We start from the raw sequence: 20980 nt of genomic DNA, 5'->3' as shown, positions 1-20980 counted from the left end.
AAATAACCAAACCAAAAAAATCCCCATTAATTACACAATTAGAAGATGTGAGCTAAAATGAGAAAAATATTTTTGATTAGGGGCTGGGCTGTGGCACACTTGGCAGAGTACATGTTACATGTATAACAGCACAGGTTAAAGACCCTGGCTCCCACCTGCACATTTGAAGCTTCATGAGCTCTGTCAGAATTAAAAAAAGAAAGAAAGAAAGAAAGAAAGAAAGAAAGAAAGAAAGAAAGAAAGAAATGAATTTGCAGATTTTTTATTATTTTTTTATAATTTGTGCTGACCTTTTGAATACATGTAAAAGAATAAAGGAGTCCTTTTAATGCAGAGGAAAAGAACAGTCATTGCTTTAGCATGAATCTGCAGATTTTTTTGTTTTGTTATTAAATCAGCAATACTGCTGATGGTATAAAGCAATGGACAAGCTTGTAGTTTTTAGAGTTTTAATGGGTACAATCTAGAAGGCATCTTGTCATTAAGTATCTAAAGCCTAAAATGTACGTATCTTTCGAGCTAGAAGAGAGAATACAAAAGAAATAGTTGCTGATATGCACAAATATATACATTCCTGTCTTGTTTCCAACAAAAAAAACCTGGGCATTACATAGTAATCTAAACAATGAGAATAGTTAAAAATTATAATGTCTCTACAACACTGTGATCTCATAGAAAGTATTTAATTCTCTGAATAAAAAAATTATAAAACATCCTTAAAAGTCAACAAAAATACAGGACAGGGGAGATAGCTTAATAGTCATGCAAAGAGACTACCATGCCACCTAAAATCTCATCAAATTACAACTTTATTTATTATTTAGAACTATTGCCTTAAGGGAGAAAGATTGATCACAGCTCCCTTAAAAGTAAAAAAGCATCTTGTTTCCAAACCCTGGGGGAGATTTAAAGAGGCTGGTGTGGGCAGGGGGTAGATAAGAAAATGGTTTAATGGTTATGCAAAGAGAAGCTCATGCCTGAGGCTTCAAAGTCCTAGGTTTAATCCCACACACCATCATAAACCAGAGCTAAGCAGTGCTCTGGTAGAAAATAAAAAATAAATCTCTCAAAAAAAAAAATACACACATATAAAAACATCTGTAAAGAAATATACCTACATATTAATATTGACTACGTCCAAATAGTACATTTTATGTGATTCTGGAAATTCATAGTATATATTCCAAACTTCTAAATAATTCTGTTTAAAAATAATATGGGGGGACATGGAGGGGCACCTGGTTAAGTGCACACATTACAGTGCAAAAAGGACCTAGGTTTAAGCCCCTGGTATTCACCTAGCAGGGGGGAAAGCTTCATGAGTGGTGAAGCAGGGTGTGGGTGTCTCCCTGTCTCTATCCTTCTCTATATCTCCCTGCCCTCTCAATTTTTCTCGATCTCTATACAATAATTAATTAATTAATTAAATAATAATAATAACATAGAGGACCTTTAATAGACCCTTCTCTCCACTCTGACTGGTCACTTCTATCAGGAATATTAGCATTAAGCTCTCTTGTAAGCCTCTCTAGGACTCACTGTAGAGCAGCAACAATAGGGACTCCTCTACTCTCCAAACGGAGGCTGGGTGAGCCTCCTCTGTTACTCAAAGAAAGACTGGTCTTGAAATAAGTTCAGCCAGAGTGTTCCTAGCTGTGACCATGAACTACAAGCTCAGATAGACAGAGACTCAAAGATAAAATATAAATATATATGGGCCCTGGGTCAGGTTGACAGGGTAAATAATTGATTTTATTCATAGATTTTCTTCAAGATTGGGAGCTACTCTCTGCCCTCATCCAACTTTCTAGCCCTTTTCTCAACTCTGACACCAAATTCTCAGACAACATTTTAGCTAATTCCATGTTGGCTATCAAACTCAGGAAAAAACTACAAAAGTCATAGGCCCCTAGGAACATAACTAAAATAGACTTCTACATTTCTTTCCATCCTAAGATCCCTATTCTCATCTGCTCTGTTCCTACTTTTTGGTTTCTGTTCATTAATCATTTTGTCCAGCTTAATATCTTACTGTCTTTAAGCCACCAAGTTGCAGATGTTATGATTTCATCCTGATTTCCCAGGGAAGACAACCTCATAAATGTGTCCTGGAACCTTACCTCTCCACAGCTCTTACCCCACTAGGGAAAGACAGAAAAAGGCTGCAGGTATGGATCAACCTGCCAACACCCATGTTCAGTGAAGAAGCAATTACAGAAGCCAGAATTCCCACCTTCTGCACCCAAAAAAAGAATTTTGGTTCACACTCCCAGCAGGGGAGAAATGATAGGGAAGAGATGAACAGGGGGCTCTGAACTCCACCTCCATCAGGACTTAGAGAGAGAAGAGGAAAAAGAAAGGGACATTTGGAAGTTGTAATAGGTGTAGGTGGGACTTGAAAAGGAAGAGAAGATGGGACAATGGGAAAAAATGGACAAATACATAAAAATACTGGCAGGTAGTTATAGAAATAAGTCAACCCATATCTGTGACCTTAGAAGAACTACTGTAGCTTCCAATTGAGGGAATGGGGATACAGGACTCTAGTAGTGGGAAAGGTACATAATTATACCCCTGTTATCTTATAATTTTCTAAATCAATATTAAGTCACTAATAAAATTAAAATAAGTAACAAAAATAAAATAAAAATAGCATAGAACAGGGGAGATAACATAGTGGTTATGTAATAATAGTGTCTTGCTTAAGGCATCAAAAGTCCCAAGTTCAATCCCTGGCACTGCCATAAACCAGAGCTAAACAGTGCTCCAGTAATAATAATAATAATAATAATAGTAAATTAAAATAGTAATAACATGAATACTAGCCCAAAGGTAGAACAGTGGATAAAGCATTAGGCTCTCAAGCATGATGTCCCAAATTTGATGAGCCTTTCCTCTTTTTCATTAATAAACAAGTATTTTTAAAATAAATGATTTAAGTTATCTTTTTCCAAAGAAAAAAATAAATAGCAGGAGATAGTCCTGCTCCATCACCCAGATATCCTTAACATTAAGATAAATCTCAATGTGGCAGCTCTGTGATCCTCAGAGAAGATATGCGATCATGAGCTCTAGCCCACAGATCCCATGGTATAAAAGTGTTTCAGTAGCAAAGTTGAGTGAAATACTGAAATGACTCAGAAGAACATCACATGGTTAATGGTTCAATGGCATCTGAGGGGAGAAAAAAAAAAAAAGCAGTACTGAATAAAGTTAAAACCTTAATCTCATGCTTACTCAGCAACAAAAAGGAAAAAACAAACATGATTTATGGAAGATTTAGTGATCTATATAGTCAAAATTCTAAAAAAAAAAAAAAAAAAAAAAAAGCTTCCAATGTGTGTTTATCTATGCTATAACTCACTGTTTTCTGCAAGTTTAAAAGGACCTCTTAGCTGACAGTTTAAATGCTTGGTCTCACACAGCTGGGGGCGGGGGTGGGGAACAGCAGTTCAACCACACTGGAACTAGGCAAAAGGAGAAAGTTCTTATGTTTCAGAAAGTGTGTGAATGTGTGCATGCGTTTCCAACTTCAAAATAAACCTAAACAAGGGCCAATATCATAATGAAGCCAATCTGAACACAACTATGTTCAACCAGATCCTTTCTCAACATGGCAACATGGAGAGATCAGGTATAGGACAGTATCACTAGATTGGACATTGATTCATCCTTATAATGAATACTCAACAAAGACACCCCCCACCCCAAAGTTAAGCACAATGTAATACTGAGAGCAGTTTACTCACTGGTGCCTTTTAAAAATCAATAAAAGAATAGATCAGGGGAGTCGGGCTGTAGCGCAGCAGGTTAAGCGCAGGTGGCGCAAAGTGCAAGGACCGGCATAAGGATCCCGGTTCGAACCCCTGCTCCCCAACTGCAGGGGAGTCACTTCACAGGCGGTGAAGCAGGTCTGCAGGTGTCTAGCTTTCTCTCCTCCTCTCTGTCTTCCCCTCCTCTCTCCATTTCTCTCTGTCCTATCCAACAACGACGACAACAACAATAATAACTACAACAATAAAACAACAAGGGCAACAAAAGGGAATAAATAAAATAAATATTTTTTTTAAAAAAAGAATAGATCAGATCAGTTTCAATAGATCAGTTTCCTCAATTCATAAAGTCAGTTTTGAACACAGTGCTTTAAAAAGGTTTGATCCAAGGAGGAACAGGATCCAAGTACATTAATTGTGCTTTAATTGTCTATGCTAAGCATGGCAGCAGCTTATTTTTTCCTGCCCAGCATCCATTGCTCAAAGTGAAGGACTCTGGGGTGGGCGGAAAGTTCAGGTTCTGGAACATAATGTGGATGACTGTCTGTCATTACGCCATGTCCCCTGCATTGCTTGATGATGTGGCCTATTTACATAATCACTGTTTTGCCTGAGACCTGCCCTGCCTGCAGGGTATTGGTTTAATCCCATTGGTTAGAACCTTCTCAACAGCTGCTATGGAAGCTTTCTATGTTCCCACTCTTTTTTTGCTCTGCTCCCTCTCCTAGCCATTTCCTTTCCCCATTTGCCACTTCCGGTTAAAGAGATATATAAAAGGTGTTGTATCTGATCAATGAAGGAGAACTGCATTGCGTTCCCGCTCAGCCACGAGAGTTCCTAGTTCCTCTCCCACATCGCTGAGTAAGCAGCAGCCTAGGATGGCTCTGGCCGAGTTCTCTCCAACCCAGAGAGCATGTACCCAGGAAGAAACACCCTCAGCCTAGCCCAGCAGATGACCACCTTGATGGGGGGTTAGATAGTTAGAAAACTGAGAAATGTTACACATGTACCAACTAGTATTTTACTGTGGATTATAAACCATTATTCCCCACAATAAAGAAAAGAAATTGAGAGAGGAGGGGGAAATAGGGAGAGAAAAGTAGACACCGGCAGACCTGCCTCACCACTCGTGAAGCATCCCTCCTGCAGGTAGGGACAAGGGCCTTGAACCCTGGTACTTGTGCATGGTAACTTGTATCTTCAACCGGGTGCACCAGTGGCTAGACCCCTGAAATTTTTCTTCAAATTTATGAGAAAGAAGCACATTCTTTCTGCCCTAGTTCTAAGCTCAGAGAATGTAAGCCCATTACTGCCATCATTAAAGAAGTTAAATATGGGCCCCAGATCAGATCAAATCGATGGGGTTTACAGTCAACAATATTTATATACTTTCCCCATATTTGGAAGCTACTCTCTTCCCTGATCCAGCTTTCTGGTCCTTTTTCCAGCCATGACATCATCTCCCCAGACAATAATTTGGGCCCACCTGCATATCAGATGTCAGGCTCAGAAGAAAAAAAAAAAAACCACAAGTATAGTCATGAGCCCTTTGGAATACAATTAAAATAGGCCTACTAGATACAAAAAAGGAGACCCCCAACTCTTCATCTGCACTATTCCAGCCTTTAGGTTCATGATTAGTCAACAATTTGTTTGGCTTTATATGTTAAATCTTCTTTCAGTCACCAGGTTCCGAATGCTACAGTGATGCCAACCGGACTTCCCTGGGCAGATGACTCCACCAAGTGTGACCTGGAGCCCCACTTCCCCAGATTCCAGCCTCACCAGGGAAAGAGAGAGACAGGATGGGAGTATGGATCAACCTGTCAATGCTCATGTTCACTGGGAAACAATTACAGAAGCCAGACCTTCCACCTTCTGCACCCCCATAATGACTCTGGGTCTATGCTCCCAGAGGGTTAAAGAATAGGAAAGCTATCAAGGGAGGGGATGTGATACAGAGTTCTGGTGGTGGAAACTGTGTGGAGTTGTACCCTTCTTATCCTATGGTTTCTATCAGTGTTTCCTTTTTATAAATAGAAATTTTTTAAAAAAGAAGTCTACCTAAAAATGAAGCAAATACAGTAAAACCAGAAAACAGAAAGATAGGTTTCTAAGCAACTTTTTTTTTTTTTATCCAACTATGCCTGAAGCCATCCATTTACATTTGACTTTAACTTTCTGACTCATGAAGCCAATAAGGAGGCAGTTATCATGGTGGGAGAGCAAGTTAGAAGGTTGTCTCCTCCCTCCCCAACTGATCCACTTATCTTACTCAGCTGAGTTTGCTTTAATCAAAAACCACAGATGGGTGGCTTAAACAGTAGATACTTATTCCTCACAGTTCTGGAGGCTGGAAACTCAAGATCAGGGTTCCAGCACCAGCAGGTTTGGGTGAAGACCTCTCTTCCTAGCTTGTGGACCATGTTGCCTTGTTTCTGTGCCCTCTAGGTGCTATCATGGTACATCCCCACATGGTGGAGGGAGAGAAGAGCACTTATACCAGGAGGAAGCTCTTACCCTCATGTTCTCATTCAAACTTAGTGACCTCCCAAACACCACACTGTCAGATGCCATCATGTCAATGGCTAGGGTTTCTATTTTTTATTATTTTATTTTATTTTACTTTAACAGGATTAGATAGATAGATAGATAGATAGATAAGAGCACTGCTCAACTCTGACTTATGGTGGTGCTGGAGATTGAACCTGGGACATCAGAGCCTCAGGCTTGAAAATCTTTTGCATAACCATTATACTGTATCCCTAGGCACAGGTTTCTATACATGATTGTGGAAGGGCACAAATATTGTGAATGAGGAGACAGCATAACTGCTTTTATTTCCTTTCAACGGTAATCAGAATTGTTTTAATCTTTAAAGTGTTTTTTTTTAATTTCCCAGTAAAATAGTACTATAAAATTTAACACTATAACATTTATAAATACCATATTGTTTCTAATTCTATAAAATTACGGAGGAGTTAGGTGGTGGTATATTTAGTAGAGCATTACCATGTGAAAAGACCAGGGTTCAAGTCACTGGTCCCCACCTACAAGGGGGAAGCTTCATAAGCAGAGGAGCATTACTGTAAATATCTCTCCTCTCTATCTCTTACCCTGTCTCTCACCTTCTATCAAAGGAAGCATAATGGCTACTGGCAGCAGTAGAGTCATCATGCAGGCACTAAGCCCAAGTAATAACCCTGGTGGCAAAAAATAATATAATATAATTTGGGGCAGTACAGCTTCTCACTTTTATTTTTTTCCCTCCCCTTTTCTCTTCACCTCCCTGCTATTAAGTCCACAGATTGCTATTGGAATTGCATCACTGAGACTTCTCACTTGTTTAAGTGTACTAGTGTTTTTAGACACAAAAATAAACTGGAGGAGTTGTTCTGGGATACCTGCAAGAATATCAGTGAACTCTGTGGAGAGTCTAGAGAATTCTCAAAAGGCTAGAAATGAACCTACCCTATGACCCTGCAATTCCTCTCCTGGGAATATATCCTAAGGAACCAAACACACCCATCCAAAAAGATCTGTGTTTACCTATGTTCATAGCAGCACTATTTATAATAGCCAAAACCTGGAAGCAACCCAGGTATCCAACAACAGATAAGTAGCTGAGCAAGCTGTGCTCTATATACACAATGGAATGCTATTCAGCTATTAAAAATGGTGATTTCACCGTTTTCAGCCCATCTTTTCGGGAGCTTGAAGAAATCATGTTAAGTGAAATAAGTCAGAAACAGAAGGATGAATATGGAATGATCTCATTCACAGGCAGAAGCTGAAAAACAAAATCAGAAGAGAAAACACTAAGCAGAACTTGGACTGGAGTTGGTGTTTTGCACCAAAGTAAATGACTCTGGGATGAGTGTGGGGAGAGTTCAGGTCCTGGAACATGCTAGCAGAGGACCTAGTGGGGGTTGTATTGTTATGTGGAAAACTGAGAAATGTTATGCATGTACAAACTATTGTATTTACTGTTGAATGTAAAACATTAATCCCCTAATAAAGAAATAGAAATTTTAAAAAAGAATATCAGTGCAACCTTCATTGTACTAGAATCTATCACTAGAACACTAACTGCTATGTAAAGGGGCCTAAGTTGTAGGTAAGAGTGTTCTGCTAAGAAATTTCAGGGGAGATGAGAAACTGTACCTGTGTGTCAACAACTGAATTGTGGACCATTAACCACCCCTCCACACACAATAAAATGATTTTTAAAAAGAATGCTAGTTATATACTTAAATGTTTATATATCATTGATTACCTCAAAGCCAATTCTAGTGTCTGCCATAACCATCACTCAATAAATACCTGCTGGCAGCCCAAGAGGTTATACACTGGCTAAGCTGCTGGACTCGCAACCATGGTATTACAGTTCAATCCTCAGTATCACAGGTGGCAAAGCAATGCTCAGGTTCTCCTCTCCTCCCTTCCCCACGCTCCTCCCTTCCCCTCCTCTCAATCTCTATTGCCGTTAATAATTTATTTAAAAAATAAATACCTGCTGAAAATGAGTATGGAAATTAAATTTTTGAAAATTTATTTTAGATACAAACTAAGCAATAGTATGAATGGCTCAGTGAAGGTACCAAAAACATGAAATGAAAACACATGAGAGGATCCTAATTCTACATGGGAAACCAGAGGCTCTAGAGTCATATGCCAGACTCAATTAATCTGAATCTCTCCTGATACAGCCAACCTATTTCCTCATCTCTTGAGTCCAACCTCCAACAGGCACAAAATACTTTAATAATGGAAAATAATCTCCAATCTCTGACCTCTTCTATTTAACTAACTGAAGAAACAGCCCTGTAATTTCAGGGGTGACCTCATCTTTTCCCTTTCCTGCTTGCTCTAGCCAGCCAGGCATGTTTGGTCTTCTTTGAAGATACCTGGCACTTTAGACCTTTCTTTTTGCTATGACCTCTGCATGCGGATGGTCCACAGAACTTATTCCTGGCCTCCCAAAGACTTCAGATCTTTGCCCAATTGTCAACATCTCAGTAAGTCCTGCTTGAACATTCCTATTTATTTACTTATTTACAAATAATCAAGCATTTATAAGCTGCTCTATACTAATTCTTCCTACCCTGAATCATTTATCATCTTTTATATACATCATGTGCTTATTAACCTTATCATTTTCTCTCCACTCTCAAGGATAAATGGCCATGAAAACAGATAGTTCCATGTACTTTTTTTCTCTCTGTTGAACACTCAAAGCCAAAGAAATAATCAGTGTTGAATAAGGAAATATGAAACAGTAAAGTCACACCAGAGTTATCAAATACTCTGATTAAAATTAAATTAAATATGTATATTTTCTCATCCAATAAGTTAAAGGAGGGTCTATCTATGAACATGTCCAGAAGTTGAAATGAGACTGCTATATATATTTGGCGTTGACATAAATTAGCTCCTGACAACATAAAAATTGAGATTCATAATAGTATTTAAGAACCACTGTACTGTCTCTCTTCCTTTCTATCTCCCCTTTCTCTCTCAATTTTTCTGTCTCTATCCAACAATAAATAAATAAATAATAATAAAATTCTTAAAAAGGGAGTCGGGCGGTAGCACAGCGGGTTAAGCGCACATGGCGCAAAGCGCAAGGACCGGCGTAGGGATCCCGGTTCCAGCCCCTGGTTCCCCACCTGCAGAGGAGTCGCTTCACAGGCGGTGAAGCAGGTCTGCAGGTGTCTTATCTTTCTCTCCCCCTCTCTGTCTTCCCCTCCTCTCTCCATTTCTCTCTGTCCTATCCAACAATGACGATATCAATAACTACAACAATAATAATAACTGCAACAAAAGGGAAAATAATAGCTAATTAACAAATAAATAAATAAATATTGTCTTTAAAAGTATTTAAGAATAAAAATATGTTATCACATAAAACCTATGTTTTTTAGTAAAAACTATCAGGTTTGCATTTTCTTGCTTTAGATCTAGAACAACATTAAATATAAAAGCTAATAAAATTTGCTAACAAAAGAATCAAGTTTAGGACAGGAGAGACAGCATGTTATACAAAAGACTTCCATGCCTGAAGCATTAAGGTCCCAGGTTCAAACCCTAGTACTACCATAAGCCAGAGCTGAACTAGATCTAAGCAGTGTTCTGATTATCTATCTATTTACCTATCTACTACATATTTATTTATATATTTCTGTATCTCTCATTAAAATAATTTATTTTAAAATCAAGTTTAAAAACATTCATAAATTATTTTCTCCTAGTTATGCTGAACATGACTATGTTATGTTACCTCTAAACAGAAACAGAAAATAACAAAGACACTGCAATAGGGGGTGGAGGGAGACTTTTCTGTACAAAACTCAGAAAACAACAATTAGAAACGGGATTTCTGGATACAACAAGCTCCACTGCCTGCAACCGTTCTATCTCCAAAGCACCCCTTTTATGGTTTACTTTCTGACCATCCTGCTGAATAGCTGAATTGGCGGGGACTCCTCAGCCCTGGCTGTACCTAAATGCTGAAACAAGATGCTGTGACACTTGTCAAGGAACTCTAACTGTAGGCCTTGGAGGTGGAGTAGTGTTGTTTAGCAAAAAGTGTGTCTGGAAAGAAAAATTGTCATAAAAATTCAAGCATCACCACTTCTTTTAAAATCTGTAAATTCAATTCCATATACAAAAATAAATTCAAATGAAGACTCAAAACAATAAAGTGCATAGAAGGTAATATAGATGAAATGTTTCATGGCATGAGCATTAAGAACATCTTTGGGGGGAGCTGGGTGGTAGTGCTGCAGGTTAAGCACAGGTGCGCAAGGACCAGTGTTAAGGATTATGGTTCAAGCCCCACGCCCACTCAACACCCGCTCCCACCTGAAGGGAATAGCTTCACAAGCGGTGAAGCACATCTGCAGGTGTCTGTTTCTCTCCTCCTTTCTGTCACCCCTCCTCTCACCATTTATCTCTGTCCTGTCCAACAACAACAAAAGTAATAATAACAACAATAAAACAACAAAGGCAACAAAAGGGAATAAATAAATAAATATTTTTTTAAAAAAGGAATATCTTTGGGAATTTGACCACAAAAGCAATGGAATGTACATACGGAATTGAGAAATTTTACAGCAATAACAAAACAACCCAATATAAAAAATGACAGAAAACTGAATAAACACTTCACTGAAGAGAACAGAAGAATGGCAGAAAGTCCTAGGAAAAAATACACACCATCACTGATTACCACGGAAATAAAATTAAAACCACAGTAAGATATCAATTCACACCTATGAGAATGACATACATCAAAAGGAGCAATAGCAAGTGCTAACTAAGCTATGAAGAAAAGGAAAACCATTTGAAATCAATTGCTGCAGTCATTTTGGAAAAAAATGTATGTCTTTTTCTCAAGAAATTACAGATAAAGATACTACATGATCTAGTAATCTCATTTCTGGATATTTATCCAAAGAATATAAAGGCATTAACACAGAAAGTTATATCTATCCCAATGTTTACTGAATCCTGCTCACAATAGCTACAGTAATAGAAACAATCAAGTACCAGCCGTTAGATTTTTTAGAAAACCTGATATGTTTATACAGTTGAGTACTATTATTTAAAAGGTGAAGCTTTGTCATTCACAGAAAACTATCAACAAAAGACATTCAAGATTATGTGAAGCAAAATAAGTCAAAAGGAAAAAGAGATGTATTAAGTAATTTCCCCCATTTGTACAAAAAAAATATACTAGAGGAGTATAAAACTGATGAAAACAGGCTGGCAAAATAATTCACCTAAGAAGTTGCTTGCTTTGCCATGCACTGACCCATGTTCCAGCATGGCCCCCACAGCACAAAGAAACACTTCAGTGCTGTCATGTCTTTTCCTCTCTCCTTCTGTTTCTCTGTCTCTGACTGTTCTATGTGAAAAAGCTGACCAAAAGCAGTGAAGCCCCGGTGACAAGGAAATAACTGATTAATAAACAAAACAAAATGGTAAAAAAATAAATAAACTAGTAAATATTGAACATAACTAAGGTTTCCTGAAGGCTAGAATGTGGCGAGTAAGGGAGAATGCAGGGAGTATACAAAAGGTGATGGGTTTTATTTATAATAGATAAATAAATGCAAATATACAAGTTGAAACAACAATGAAGTTGAGCTGCTAAATACGAAGAGAATCTAAAGAGCTGCTCCCTGCAAACATGGCACCTGCTTTCAGAGTCACTGCTATCCCTGCAATTCTCTGTTGTCTTCCCTCTTGTTTGTATTACTGACCTTGGTCTCCAGTGACTTGGAAAGCTCTGCTCTACACAGTGCAGCACAGTGCAACACAATGCCTTACTGCTTCTAAGCATAATGCTGTGTGTTTCATTGAGCTTTGGGTATTTCTGCACCAGGCTTACTGCTGTCACACTATATCATGAAGTCAAGGTCAGAGTGTTCATTTATTCTACCACTAACTTCCAACATACAAATCACTATCCTCTCTCCTCCTCTTCTATAATGTGTGGATGAAGATTTCTCCCCTATTTTTGTCACAGGGCTTCAATGATAACAACATGGGATAAGCGATGTAAAAATGATAGAAAAGAGGTGTTGCCAGATAGTAATACTTAATGTTTGGATAGAATGGCACATTTTAGCTTATTTTATTTATTTTATGATGAGACAAAGAGAACTAAGAGAGAGACCTGAAACACTGCTCCACCACTAGTAAAGCTTCCCACCTGCAGATGGGGGTTGGGAGCTTGAACCCAGGTCCTTGTGCCCAATCCCTAGAATGGTACATTAAAAAAAAATTTTTTTAAGTCAGCACTATATAGGATTTTTTGTGGATAGTATACTGAGAAAGCTTGCTTATCAATTCACGGTTAATAACACAACAGAAATTATTAAGTCTAAAAGTACATGCTCAAGAAACAAATATATTCACATTCAAAATATGTTTTTAACTTGTAAGCATAAATAATATCAAACTTGTCTGACTGATAAAGTTGGAAATGACTAAATATCCTGAAGATAAGGTTATGGTCGAACAAGTTCAGTCAAATAAAATTTTCAAGAACAATATGACCATATTCCAAAAATCCTGTCTAGGAATGATAATACAACAAACAAACAAATAGTCTATAAAAGAAACTGAGACAAATGTTGATATCTAAAAGTATGTAATGAAGGGCTCAGGAGATAGCTTGCCCGGTAACCTGTATACTTTATCATGCCTGAGGACTGAGTTCAAGTCCCAGGTTACCATACTGGAGTACTTTGTGAGCAGTGGAGCAGTGCTGTGATGTATCTCCTCCTTCTGTCCCTCCCTCCCTCTTTACCTCTCTCACCCTTCATCTAAAAAGAATCCACTGGGAGTGGTGGAGTCTTACAGAGTGGAGCCCTACCTATCATCATGGTAGAGAAAAAAGGATGTATAATGTGGGTTTGCCACCTATCTCCAAGAAAATGATAAGGTTTCCTAAGTGGGTAAACCAGTTTTAAGATTCCAGACAGTCAAGGTTACTGTGATTATCTCTTACAAAGAAAGAAAGTACCAGTATGAGTATATTCTAGTAAATTCTTAAAAGGCAACAATAATCTGAGAAGTCCTTGAGGCATCATGTCACTCCATCCATCACTTAAATACAGTCTTCAGTAATTTGAGATTGGAAATTAATCAAAACGGCCCACAGGTCATTGGTCAGGTTTATTTAGTCATCAAAAAAGTAGGCCTAATTAACCAAAAGGATTATGAAAAATGCCTTCTCTGGAAACCTTCACCTTACCAACAAAGGGAAAGTCTGAGACTAAACAAAACCAAGAGTGGTGACTTTTATACTGTCTACTACTGAATTTTTCAGATCCTTGCTAAGGAGGGAAAGGAAAATACAATGGAGTAACTGACAGATTTTTTTTTCATTTCTCTTTTTATTATAATGATATTTTTGCTTGTTTAATTTGTTTTGTTAAGAGAGTACTTCTCCAAGTAGTTACATTTAAATCAAAGATCAAAAGGACAGAGTGGCAAATTAGAGGAGGAAAGTGGTCCTGAAGTGATGGTTAAATTCTGTCCCTTGTACTGGTATTAGTAACATAGGACATTTATAAGAGTGAGGGTAGATAGTATAATGGTTATGCAAAGAGACTCTCATGTCTGAAGTTCTGAAGTCCCAGTTCAATCCCTTGCACCACCTATATGCCAGAGCTGATCAGTGCTCTGGTTAAATAAATAAATAGAAATAGGATATTTATTTTGTGATAACCTATTGAGTTGAATGTTTATGGTATAAGCATTTATCTGTACAGTTGTTACATATCACTAAAATGTCCTATAAATTCATTTTTAAAGAGTATTTTTGTTTCTATCACCATTGTTTTAAAAACAAATGTTCTCATCAAAATGAAACATAAACATGATCTGTAAGATTCTATCCAAACTGTACATAGAGTGTACATCTGGAAGCAACAGGAGCCCTATCCTTTCACAAGCTCACTCCTATTCCTCTAAGAAACCAGTTTTGGTTAATTTTTGGTTTTGGTTTCACTGGGGAACACTATCAAGTCACTAAATAATGTGTTATAATTATACCAGCTCTTTTAAAAATCACATTTTGACATTATCTATAGACTTCCTGCCATGATAGACTAAAGTCTGTTTCTAGCCCTATCCCATATGCCCACACAAACAGTTGCATTCAAACAGACATCCATTTATACTACAGCTTCATTCTCTGTCATTATCTTCATTTTAAATACTGTAAAGACAATAGTTATATCTTTTTCTCTTTCTGTCAACTAAAGATAGTACTTCTTTTGCCACAGGTAAGTGTACTGCATGTGAATTTTCTTCTTTTTCTGTTCTTCTCACTACTACTGCCAGTATGACAGGTAGCTGAAATTTTCTTTCTTTGGATGAATGATTACTCCAATTAGGTAAAGAGTAAATCATCTATTTACAACCTCTTTAGAATCTAAAATTAAGTCATTTCTAGGCATGTATGTGTGCCTTGCTTTAGAAGACTGACTGTTATTCATCATGAAAATCTATTTTAATAACACACATATTCTGTTCTATTACAGATGTACATTATGTCAAATTTCTCTAGGAATTAAATTTGTTCAATCGAGGAGTCATAACTATAAGAAGATAAGAAACTCACTGATTTCAATTTTAGGTTAATTTCCCTTTACAACTACAGACCTTCCATAGCAGAATTCATTAAAAAATATTTAATTTATTTATTATTTTGGATATAGACAAAAATTGAGAGAGAAAGCAAGAAAGAGAGAGAGAGAGACAGACCTGCATCACTTGTTTACTTCTTGTGGAACTTCTCCCCCACCCCCACAGATAAGAACCTGGTGCTTGGACCCCAGTCCTTATGTATTATAATGTGTATACTCTACCAGGAACACCACTACCTAGTCCTCCCACAGTAGAATTGTAACTGTCTTCAGAAAATATTACTGAATGTCAAGAAGACAGTTCATTTGAATAACACACTTGCTTTGTCATCTTCATGACCCAGGTTTGAATCTGGGCCTCAATGAAATAAAGGAAGCTTCAGTAGTGGTGCCTTTCTCTCTGTCTCTCTAGCTATGCTTTAGCCTAGATAGATAGACAGGAGATATAAGGCCAGTAAGATAGCTCAACTGGGAGGGGGGCTACTTTACTATGAAAGTAACCCAGGTTCAAGTCCCTGTATGTCACATGGGAGTACTATAACACTGGGGGAACTTCAGTTATGCAGTCTGTATGTTATATGTCTGAGAAAGTCAGCCTTGAGTGGTGAAGCCCCAGCAATAACAACAGCAAAAATAACAAAAGAAAGTATTACAAAAGTTAGGATAAGATCATTGTTTAGAAGGATATACTGCAGATTAGCGGCAGATTCTGTATAGAGTAGTAGGCTCCCTTAATAACCAAATAGTTCTTTTTATCACTGACAACCTCTAAAACCAGTTACTCTATGTCAATTCTACCACCACACCAGTTTAAAACATGAAAAACTTTATGACTATACTTGGGGTCACTCATTTGAACACCATGACGACAGGTAAAAATAAAGCTGTGGGCAATAAGTCCGTGGACCCACAAGATGGTTCACTAGGATAGTTTGCTTGCTTGATCATGCACATGACACAGATCCAGCCAGAATCAGTGAAACCTCAGTGGCTACAAAAAAAAAAAAAAAAAAAAAGCCAAGTCCAATCACTTTTGTGAGGTTAACTGGGTCTCAAAGACTACTACGCAGCTATCTCCCACAAACACCAAAAAAAAAAAAAATTTCCAGGGGGCCTGGCAGTCACACACCAGGACCCGCCCAAGGACCCCATTTCCAGCTCCCTGCTCCCCACCCCAGGGGGCGTCGTTTTACAAGTAGTGAAGCAGGTCTACAGGTGTCTATCTTTCTTTTTCTCTCCACCCATATCTCCCCCTCCTCTTTCAAGTTCTCTCTATCCTATCTGATAAACTGGGGGAGAAAATAAAAATAAAAAAAATAAAAATAAAAAATGGCCTCCAGAAGCAGTGGATTCGTAGTGCCAGCAATGAGCCCCAGCGATAATCCTGGAAGCAACAACAACAACAAAAAAAGCCCATGGATATGAACTAGACAAGAGTTTGTTATTGACAGGGTTGATTATAAGTTAGAGATGTGATGTCAACATCTTAAAAACTAGAAAATAATCAGCAGCTGTGTTTCTCTCCTCTCCTGGGTCAACTAGGAATACCAAAAGAGGCCACCTGGGACCGCAACAGGACGGGCCTGGAACAACTTCAGAAACCCACCAAATCACCGCCACCAGGTTCCAGATGCCAGCATGATGCCAACCAGATTTCCCTGGACAGCACCAGTGTGTCCTGGAGCTCGGCTTCCCCAGAGCCCCGGCCCACTAGGGAAAGAATGAGGCAGACTGGGAGTATGGCTCCACCTGTCAACCTTCCACCTTCTGCACCCCACAATGACCCTGGGTCCATACTCCCAGAGGGATAAAGAATAGGAAAGCTATCAGGGGAGGGGATGGGATACGGAGTTCTGGTGGTGGGAATTGTGTGGAGTTGTACCCCTCTTATCCTATGGTTTTGTTAATGTCTCCTTTTTTAAATAAATAATAAAAAAAAGAAAACAAACAAAAACCAGGAAAATAATCAGCACGCATCACATAATGGTTACAATGTCTGTTTTCAGTGACCACCTCTGCCAACATCCAATATAAAACCGACAGCCTTGATTTTACCATCTTTTTCCTGTTAGAGCCAATTACTTCTTCCACGTCTGTATACTTGACAAAGTCAGATGGATGTTTTAATTTTCAAAAATCTGCCACTATTATTATTATTATTACTACTAATACTATTTATTTTATTTATTTTTACCAGAGCACTGATTAGCTTTGGTTTACGGTGAGGCTGGGGACTGAACGTGGGACATCAGAGCGTCATGCAATGAAAGTCTACGCAGAAACATTATGCTATCTATCCAGCCCTTTATCTTAATTGCAATCTCAACAAATAGTACTGGTAGGCAAATAGCTCAGGCTGGTCCTCCTATGCTGAGCTCTCTGAGCTATTAACCCCCACAGTCCCACTGGTCCTGGTTTCATGGAATATCCTCCAAATGCTTTCACCTGGAGTTGGGCAGTAGTGCAGCAGGTTAAGCGCAGGTGGCGCAAAGTGCAAGGACCGGCTTATGGACCCTGGTTCAAGCCCCCGGCTCCCCACCTGCAGGGGAGTCGCTTCACAGGCGGTGAAGCAGGTCTGCAGGTGTCTATCTTTCTCTCCCCATCTCTGTCTTCCCCTCCTCTCTCTATTTCTCTCTGTCCTATCCAACAACAACATCAATAATAACTACAACAATGAAACAACAAGGACAACAAGGAATAAAAAATAAATAAATATTTTTTAAAAATATATTAAAAAATGCTTTCACCATGCCACTTCTTGCAGTCAGCCCTCATTGTTAAGGTGCAATTGAAATAACCTTCTATTTGGAATCAGCTAACAATGCTAAAAACAGATGTGCTGTCCTCCAGATGGACTAGAGAAACACTAAAAAAATGTACTCAGCACTACCTGGATTATCTCTAAGGCTCATCTAACAATGATAATTGTTAACAAGCCTAAGGGGTGTGGGGAGACAAGGTCTTAGTCATAGTTGGGAAAAAGAAAGTACATATTTATTGCAATTTTAAAATATTAAAAAATGAGAAGAAAACAAATGAGAAGAAAGTAGAAATTTAGCTCATGGACCTACAATCACCATATGTGAAATGTCAAATAAATAGCTATTCTAATCTCAGATGGCAATCTTTTCTTGCAGCCTTTTGTGTTTTATTGGACCAAATATTTCAAGCCTTGTCTGTGTTCTTTTACAGTCCTAAAGACAATATGATAGCTAGAGTAGTATTTACACATAAAAATCAGTCTAAATCAGAGGTGGCATAAACTGAAGTTCATATTCACCATTCCCTAGGACTTTTTATAATTACAGAATTATGGTGCCATTATTAAAATCCTGAAATGGCAATTTTCTCCTTTGGCAGAGTTTTCTGGCTGCAATTCTGATACCAACATAGACTCATCATGAAAATAAATTACAAGTAGGTGGTCTGGTTAGTCTTCACAATGTTACATTTTAATCAGGCAAAGCAGTGAAAAAGATGATTGTCGAAATGCTGGCATATCTTCAAACAACAGTGCAAGCTGTCCATTTTACTCACAATGAAAAAAAGCTCTTCAAGAGATTTTGATAAAGGTTTCCCTCCTACTTGCAGTCCACATTTGTAATGTTTATATAAGTGGGGGATATAAATCTTTCTCCAATGAACCCCATGGTTTTGAAAGCAGACTTCTTGTTATAAACTGCCTGTTTCCGTTTTGCCTGCCTAAGCAAGCCAGGCAAAGCCCATTCGCGAGAGACTGGAACTAATTTAATGTGCTCCAGGTTTAAGCCCCCAGCCTCTGAGCCTTTGCAGGAAGATTTTACACAGTGGATTATTGCTGACTTTAACAATGATTCATATGATAAGTGGCTTTTTATTTGTTTTCTAATGTAAAAAAAAATGCACTGACAAAAGAACCATCATCAAAATCGTTTCATGAAAGCAATATATATACAAAGAGGGGAGAAATGAAATTCAACTTAAAATTCAACTAATTCTTATTCATGCCAAAGGTTTTTTCATGTGAATTTGCAGTTGTACTCAATGCAAAAGAACAAAAAGTTGTTTACAGACAGTTAGATTTAAGACTGGATGAACTCCAAGATATGATTGGTTGATTTGACATACTTTGCCACAAGACTTTTTGTGATTATTAAGAATACCAAAGGCATACTGAAGATAGACAAAAACATCATTCTTTATCCTGTTTCAAAGATACCCTGTGTTTCCTTTCAAAGATGCAAAATTCCTTAAAACCAACAATAATTAAAAGACAAACATATTCACAAGCCCCTGAATAAGATCTGTCATCTCAAAGTATGTCAGGGGAGGAAAGTTTCCTCTGTTTAACTCAAAAGAACAGAGCAGTACAGACATTAATTTAAAAGAAAACAAACTGAGAAACAAAAGTATATAGTGTGCTATTATTCAAGATTTCTGCGTGTAAGAGGCATGAGCCATTCATCAGAATGATTTTAAAATGCCAGAAGTAATAAAATATGCTTGTCTTAGTCATATGATAGGTTTAACCTATTTTCCTGCTTGTTTCTTTGAAAGGGCCAGAGAAAAAGTTTACAGTAGGGGGCAGTATTGTAACACCATGCCCACAGTTGAAACATTCAAGCCCTGCAGGAGGAAAAAAAGGTCCATTACAATTCATTAAGACTTAACCAAGTTGGCATAATTATTTTATTACAAATTTTTATTTGTTTTCTAGCCATCTACCTACCTATGATATTAAGATGTCTTAAATAATACAAAAAACAAATGCTCTGTAATAAAAAAAAAATTGTACCCAAATATCTGAGATATGCCAATAGCCACTTAACAGCAGAACTATATATTGAATGTCATATTTCAAAAGCATGAGGACTTCTCCAATGGCAAAAATCCAGATGTTCTTTATTGCAAATATAATATCAAATTGGAAAATGGCTAAACAAGATAAATAAAATGAGTAGATTTTCATTTTGGTCTAAAATAAAATGGCAGAACTGTTTCAAAAGCCAAAATCAATGTTAGTAGACGTTAATTTCAAAAGTACAGGGTAAAAAAATATTTTCAAGTACAAAAACATATTCGTATTTTCCAGAAACAAGCTTTTTCTTTCCATTTGCTAGGATGGCTTTTGGCTGGCCTGCTAGAAAATATAGAAACTGAAACTGTTTGTACTGAATGTCTGGTTTCCAATGACTTAGAAGAATGCTTTGAGAATCTGAAAAGAAAAAATGTAAATTCTTAGCTAGCTAGGTCCCAAAGAATAAAACCTAATCATAATGGAATTTTTTTCATCCATACACTATGATAATCCACGGTTTTCTCTAAATTCTTTAAAAAGGAATGACTGCAACTTCTACTTAATACTTGAAAGCCTGAAAACTATAACTACTTATTTTACTTTAAAAGAATCAAAGCTCATACAATCTTAACAAATGCTTATAATTATTGCATCCTTGTCTTTAATTTCAAATCACAGGTTTTCTAGCTTGTTTGCTTGTTTAAAGAACAAAGCATTATAGTTTCACAAGGATTTTCCCCCCATATAATAATCCTAAATTAATCATTGTTAAAACTGTTCCTTTACAGTATTTTTAAGTATACTACTGGTCATGCTAAGATATTATTGCAACGATAGGAGTCAGCAAGAATTTTACAACCAAGATTAAATGTTACAAACATTCCATTCAAGTTATTTCAAATTATGTTACAGTATATTCTTTTTATACTCTGTTCCTGTTTAAATCATTGTAGAGTTTGGAGCTTTTTTGGCTTAATGTTGTGTGAGTGTGTATGAGAGAGATCTTCTAAGACTATCCTATGGCACATGTTTCTTGGAGAATGTAGATCTATCCTTGTACCTATTCATCAAGGTCTTCTCAACAATTGTAGAGATAGCTTTTTTTTTTCTTCTTCTTCAAGATTTAACAGAAAATCTGGCCCTATAATTACCACCAAATTTCCCTCAAATTGAGCTACACAATGGACATTTGAGTTACCAGTTGGGACATAATTCTTCATAATTAGTACACAAAAAGTCTTTGGCAGTTGCAACAAGTAATCCTA

The 20980-nt window shown here is 37.5% G+C and overlaps 1 protein-coding gene and 1 non-coding gene across 3 annotated transcripts in view; both read right to left on the bottom strand.

Moving 5' to 3' along the window:
* SCFD2 (sec1 family domain containing 2) overlaps positions 1-20980 on the bottom strand; it is a 421358-nt gene that overhangs the window by 310326 nt on the left and 90052 nt on the right. The window lies entirely within an intron of this gene.
* On the bottom strand, positions 7038-7107 carry LOC132537913 (small nucleolar RNA SNORD62). The gene has a single exon (XR_009549323.1). It is a non-coding gene; the product is annotated as a small nucleolar RNA SNORD62 (small nucleolar RNA).

Source organism: Erinaceus europaeus, chromosome 3 (assembly GCF_950295315.1).
Source record: "Erinaceus europaeus chromosome 3, mEriEur2.1, whole genome shotgun sequence".
Lineage (NCBI taxonomy): Eukaryota > Metazoa > Chordata > Mammalia > Eulipotyphla > Erinaceidae > Erinaceus > Erinaceus europaeus.
Note: the sequence above shows the minus strand (reverse complement) of the source record. Positions and strands in the feature narration are given on the sequence as shown.